At 45.7% G+C, this 6731-nt stretch overlaps 1 long non-coding RNA gene and 1 other non-coding gene across 2 annotated transcripts; one reads left to right on the top strand and one right to left on the bottom strand.

Annotated features, from left to right (window-relative positions):
- The first annotated feature begins 6 nt into the window (after positions 1 to 6).
- On the top strand, positions 7 to 5938 carry LOC121024564 (uncharacterized). The gene is made up of 2 exons (XR_005787747.1): positions 7 to 232; positions 4103 to 5938. It is a non-coding gene; the product is annotated as an uncharacterized LOC121024564 (long non-coding RNA).
- TRNAN-GUU (transfer RNA asparagine (anticodon GUU)) lies at positions 3257 to 3330 on the bottom strand. Its single transcript has one exon. It is a non-coding gene; the product is annotated as a tRNA-Asn (tRNA).
- Positions 5939 to 6731: the final 793 nt, after the last annotated feature.

The following is a 6731-nucleotide window of genomic DNA, read 5'->3' on the forward strand; positions in this document are numbered from 1 at the left end:
GATTCTGGCCGGGGATTCTTGGTGCCTGACCCGCCGCCTCCCACGGGACTCCTGCGCGGGACAAAAGTGACAGGAGCCGGACCAGCTCCGAGTTCTGCCCCTCCGTCCTGCTGCGACTCTGCTCCACGGACTGAAGGCGCCTTAGGATGATACCGGATGGAAACACGCTCGTTCTCCTCTACTCGGTAGAAAAAATCTGGGATTTCTGAAGGACGTCATAGTTAGTGAAAGTGTAAGCCGCCAGATCTCTCTTAGTTTTGGGGATTCCACCGGTTTACAAAGGACTGTAAAATGCTACTGTTTTTCAAGGGCTCGCTTTGAGGGTCTGAAAGGCAAGGGGGGTGAGGGCCCGAGGGCGGGTGGGGAGAAACGGGAAAGCGTGGACGAGAAAAGTAAGGAGGTAGGAAAGAGAAGGGGCGCCCTCCGAGGGCGAGTTCACGCACTGGTTCGGTTGCCCCTTCCGGCTCCCTCTACAGTGCTCCCACGTGTGGGGGAGAGAATTTCGGCTCTACCTGGAAAGCCCGAACCTGCTTGGCTGGCGTTTGTCCTTGCAGTTTCTTTTCATTAATTGTGGGGGTCAGAGTAGGAGGGTAAATAGACCTGCAAGTTATTGGGAACCAAATCAGGACCTTGTTGGATTCCTTGGCATTAACTGGCAAGTAGACTTTCCCTCCCTTTTCTCGCCTTGCAAGACGACTGCTGGCAATAGCGGGCCTAGAGAGGGTCATGGCACCCAAGACCATGAAGATTGCCAGGGAACAGTCCTTGCTGGACATGTGGTGGCTGAGCAGACTGTGCCCTTCCAGAACAGGGAGTCTGAGGGCCTGGCCAGGAGACTAGGCAAGGGGACCAGAGTCACGGTTACTCAATGGGCTTTCTCCATAGGATCGCAGACCTTCCTTTTAGATCCCCTCCTCCTTTACTAGAGCGATTCTTTTAATGGAACTGCATTTACACATAGATTTTAGTACCCTTATCTGACCAACCATAGCCTCACTCCCTACCAAGATCTGAGCTCCAGACTTTTCTTCAAGGAGAAGATGCCCTTCCCTTTCTTTTCCCACCTGAACTGTTCTAACTCAAGCTGAGTGACCAGGACAGCCCCTCACCGGTCTCCTTGGGTTAGGACGGGCAGATGCTCCTCAGCTCCCCGCCCCTTGGCAGCCCCACATAGGTGTGTGTGACTTCAGTCCATACAGCATACCCAAGGCTTACATCTCTCAAAACTCCTTCCCCTCACCCTGGATCTGTATTCTGCTACATTATACCCATTGCAGAGTGATACAGTTTTCTTCTTGTCTTTGCTGTTGCCTACCCAGCACCCCAGCATTTTTCTTCTTTTGTTCTTGGAATTATTGCTCTTTCTTTGGGTAACGTCTTCCTGGTACTGTTCATGAAGGTCCTCTGCCTTCGTTTGCTCCAGGAGAGGGCATTGACCCAAGCTGAGCCAATCAGACCTAGATCCTGTACTTCCCTGGAATATGAAAAGGGGGGGGGGGGGGGCCGGGGAGGGTGCTTGACCAAAGAGCAAATAAACTTCAGCTTAATCCACTAAAAAAAGAGTCCTTGGGGTGCCTGAGTGGCTCAGTCCCATTAAGTGTGGGACCCTTGGTTTCAGCTCAGGTCATGATCTCTTGGTTGGTGAGTTCCAGCCTCATGTTGGGCTCTGCCCTGACAGTGCAGAACCTAGTTGAGATTCTCTCTCTCCCCCTCTCTCTCTACCCCTCCCCTGTTTGCTCTCTCTCTCTCTCAAAATAAGTAAGTAAACATGGAAAAAGTTGAAAGAAAAAGAGCCCCTGAAGACACTGGTCTTTTGTTCCTGCTATTTGTATCCTACGTGGCTCAACTGAATATAGAGTTTACACAGTTTAAATAATATAATAATTGACCCATCAAATTATGATACAAATATATTGGAGGATAAGGCCAGGGGAGGTGTGTTGGGTGTGTGGGTGTTGATGGAGGAGTATGTGAAAGAGAGATAACGTCTACAATTTAAAAGTCAAAGAGTAGTAAAGGAAATGAGTATATATAACTTTGATAAAGCTATGTCCCAAACACAAAATAATTCTTTTGCCACATATGTACATGTATGTAAATTTAAAGTTTATTGTTTGTACCCTGAATATAAGTGTATATATAGTCATATTAATAGCTCTTTTCATGGAAGTATTCTGGGTTTGGTGTCATGCACAGAACGCCTTCCCACTCGAGGTCTATAAAAATGTTAGCAAAAATAGGTTCAAAAGAAATGGTAGGTAAGTACTATCCAATTTTGGCAAAACAGTGGAGAAAAGAATGTTCTCATAAAACACGGGGAATATGACCGGCTACATTTTCTCTTCAGGGTAACTAGGCAGGAATTAGCAAAATTAGAAATGTGCAAATATTTTGATCTGGCAGTTCCATTTCTGGGACTCTGTAGAGAGGAAAACAAGTGATGACATATTTGTGTAACGCTGTTTCCTGCAGTAGCTTTTTTTTTTTTTTACATTTATTTATTTTTTGAGAGACAGAGCACAAGTTAGGGGGGTGGCAGAGAAAGAAGGAGTCATAGAATCCAAAGCAGGTTCTAGGCTCCGAGCTGTCAGCACAGAGACTGACGCCGGGCTCCAACTCACAAACCATGAGATCATGACCTGAGAGAAGTCGGACACTTAACCAACTGAGCCACCCAGGTGCCCCTCCCTGCAGTAGTATTTGTGATAATAAGTGTTAGAACCAATTGCATGACCATCAGTTAGAGACTGTTTGAGTAATGACTTATTTACATCAAGAAGGATATTAACTAAAATGAACAGTGCGGGTAACAAAAACACTGATGGCAATGGCACTAGTAAGAGCTAATTTGTACTGAAACATTTGCTACGTGAGAGTAACTGGCTACCTGCTTTCCTTCCACATCTAAACTTTGGACAACCCAAGTACTCCATTTGGCTCATTTTACATGTAAAAATGGAGGCACAGAAAAGTCAAGTAACTTTTTTGCACAAGTTAGGTTTCCCATCCAGATCATGCACCTCAGGTTCTCTTGTTCTTCATTTGAGGGATTTATAATATTCCAAATATGCTAAGCTGTAAAAACCAGCCTCAGAAGTGTAGGGAAGATGGATTGCCGGTGTAGATTAGGTATGCTCTGGGGCCCCAAAACTTTGCTCCCAAAGGGGCACTCTTTGCTTGTGGTGCCTGAGGACCAGGGCCATAAATTCAATATCCCGAGTAGAAAGAGTTAAGGCAATGTCGCCAGAAACACAAGCGTCCCTGGGTGGGCTCGAACCACCAACCTTTCGGTTAACAGCCGAACGCGCTAACCGATTGCGCCACAGAGACACCCGGTGGAGATGGCTGTGGGTTGTTGTGAGTCAATTGTATTATATACATAATAGTCTGACGCTTGTGGTCAGAATCTTAGGATTTCCAATCATCAGATAAATGAATAGATATAATGCACATGATATCTCTAGTTAACCCTGCTGTATGGTATACTTGAAAGTTCTCATTAAATAGTTAAGAGTTCTTATCAAAAGGAAAAAATACATTTAAAAAATTTTGTATCTGTATGAGATGATAGATGTTCACCAAATTTCACGATATATGGAAGTCAGGTCATTATGCTGTACACCTTAAATTTCTACAGAACTGTATCTCATTTCAATCTCAATAAAACCGGGGAGGGGGCACCTGGGTGGCTCAGTCGGTTGAGCGGCTGACTTCAGCTAGGGTCATGATCTCGTGGTTTGTGAGTTCAAGCCCCGCATGGGGCTCTGTGCTGACCTCGGAGCCCGGAACCTGCTTCGGATTTGCGTCTCCTTCTCTCCCTGCCCCACTTGTGCTCTGTCAAAAATAAATAAATGTAAAAAAGGGTTTTTATTTTTAAATATTCAAGCCCCGCATGGGGCTCTGTGCTGACCTCGGAGCCTGGAACCTGCTTCGGATTCGCGTCTCCTCTCCCTGCCCCACTTGTGCTCTGTCAAAAATAAATAAATGTAAAAAAAGGTTTGTTTTTTTTTTAATAAAAAACTGGGGGAGGGGGAGGAGTATGTTATACATAATCACCTCATTGTACAAACTTACAGAGAAGTGTTCTTTATCCCCGAGCTAGGGCACAGAAGCCTGAGGGCGCAGGCACATTGAGGCCCGGAGTCTGTGGCCAGTTAAATGTGGGTATACTGACATGGAGCTCCGAATGAATGCAGAACTCCGACGGTCGAACAACAGGCCCCCAGGTGACAACCGCAGCCTCTCGGTCTGACGTCATCCATTTTCCAGTTCTTTGCTTCACTTCTTCTGTCCACGAATCGCCCCGATCCTGACCGGCGGGCGCGCTCGCGAAGCACCAGAATCGGCGGTGCCTCCACCGCGCTGCGCACCCCCTGCCCCCCCGGGATGCCCCTGATGTAGACTCCATGGGGCAGGGACCTTGGGTTTGCTCACGGTGCAGTCCCTCGCTTACAACATTGCCTGGCACTTAGTAGGAGCCCAATAAATGCTCGGTGAAGGAGTCCATTCCGCCGCAGGGTCCTGGAGGGGACACGAAAGGCACCAAGAATTTCACCTTGCACTGTCAGTTTTAGTTTTGGAGAATACCCCGAATGGGAAGACGTGAAAGGCAGCCATTCTTTAAAATCTTTATACTCGAAGCTGTTTTAGAACCAGGTCAAGGTCCCGATCGTGGAAACGTCTAGAGGACACAACCTAGAATGTCACTGAGTTTCCCACCCTGGAAGGTGCGGCGGCCTCAGCCTAGGGGACGCCGGTGGGCGCAGGGAGAAAGGTGAACGAGGAAAGCTGAAGAGAAGAAAGCGGGTGGCAGTCTGGAGAGCAAGGAAGAAAGGGCAAAGGGAGGACAGGAGTGAAAAGAAAGCTGAGAGGCACCAACACTAGCTGCTGAAAGAAAAACCAGTTAGAAAACGTTGCGGCTATTGAGGTCAATTAATAGCCCTCAACCACAGCACACCCAGTCGGTGGCGTGCGGTGATGGTTAGTGGTTAGTACTCCGCGATGCGACCCTAGTAACCTTGGCTTGAATCTGAGTTGTGACGTTGTCTAACTCGCTATTTTCCTCTTTAAACAAACCCCCAGTAAAGCCGGAGATACGGTGCGATTTCCCGCTTTGAAACTGGTGACCGTCGGCAGTTAGATCGGGCTCTCGAGGTCCCCCGTGGCGGTGCTCCCAGCCTGAGCCCTCCACCCGCCTAACCTGGGGTAAGGCCGCAGGTCGCCGCGAGCCAAAGTCTGCAGCGCCCGCATTCCGCACCCCTTATCCCGGCTCCCGCCCTCGCCCCCCAAGGGGCAAGGCAAAGACTACAAAAGGGCCTGACGGGCTGTGAGAAAGGAAACAGCGTGCATCTGGAACCACTAACTTTAATTTATGCGTCAGACTCTGAAGAAAAGCATCCAGCATGGTTGGGAAACGAATTCTTAGGAGAAGTTTAGGCAACCGACCTACTATTAAGTAGAAGACATCCCAGCTTTTCATCATCTAGTTTGTTCAGTCCGTAATGTATGGTTTCTGCTGTCTCAATTATCATACAGTGAAACTGACTTTCTTTTGGTACAAATTCTCCATAATTAGAATACATAAGTTTCATCTCACCAAAAATCTTAGTGCTATCTTGTTACAGTGTTACAGTCACATCTCCCCCGCAAACATAAGCCCTTGGGATCACTGATCTGTTCATCACTATAGTTCTGTCTTTTTGAGAATGTCCTAAGAATGGAAGTATATAGTATGTAGCCGTTTGAGACTGGCTTCTTTTACTCAGCACAGTGACTTAGGGATTTCTTTAAGTTGTTGTATACATCAAGAATTCCTTTTTATTGTTGGGTATTCCATCCAGTGGGTGAACCACTGTTTTGTCTATCAATTAATCCCTTGAAAGATATTCGATGATTGTACTTTCAGCTCTTACAAATAAAGCCTATGAGAATTCCTGTACAGGTTTTTCTGTGAACATAAATTTTCATTTCTTCAAGGCAGATTGCTGGGATTGTGTTTACTAGATTATATAGTACTTATATGCTTAACTTTATGAGAAACTGCCAAATCTTTTCCAGGGTAGCTGTGCCATTTTGTATTCTCACAAGCAGCGTATGAAAATTCTGCTTACTTCTTATCTTAGACACTTGGTACTGTCATTCTAGCAGGTGTATATTGGTATCTCATTATGTTTTAATTTGCATTTCCCTAATGTCTAATGATGTTCATGTGCTTATATCCTCTAGGGAAGTGTCTGTTCATATCTTTTGCCTTTTTGTTGTTGTTGTTGTTATTGTTGTTGTTTCCTTGTTAATTTTAAGATTTTTTTTAATATATGAAATTTATTGTCAAATTGGTTTCCATACAACACCCAGTGCTCATCCCAAAAGGTGCCCTCCTCAATACCCATCACCCACCCTCCCCTCCCTCCCACCCCCCATCAACCCTCAGTTTGTTCTCAGTTTTTAACAGTCTCTTATGCTTTGGCTCTCTCCCACTCTAACCTTTTTTTTTTTTTTCCTTCCCCAAGATTTCTTTATACATCTTGTCACCAACCTTTTTGTCATCTTTGTGATTTGTTGATTTTTATTCTCTCAATCTGTAACTGTCCATTCTCTCAGCTATTTTTTTAAACAAACATTATTAATTTCAATGAAATACAATTTATTGATTTTTTTTCTTTTACTGGATAGAATTTTTGGTGACATATCTAAGAACACTGCCTAACCCCAGGTCATGAAGACTTCCTTCT

The sequence above is a fragment of the Herpailurus yagouaroundi genome, unplaced genomic scaffold, assembly GCF_014898765.1.
Source record: "Herpailurus yagouaroundi ecotype Mexico unplaced genomic scaffold, PumYag 65999, whole genome shotgun sequence".
NCBI classification, from domain to species: Eukaryota; Metazoa; Chordata; class Mammalia; order Carnivora; family Felidae; genus Herpailurus; species Herpailurus yagouaroundi.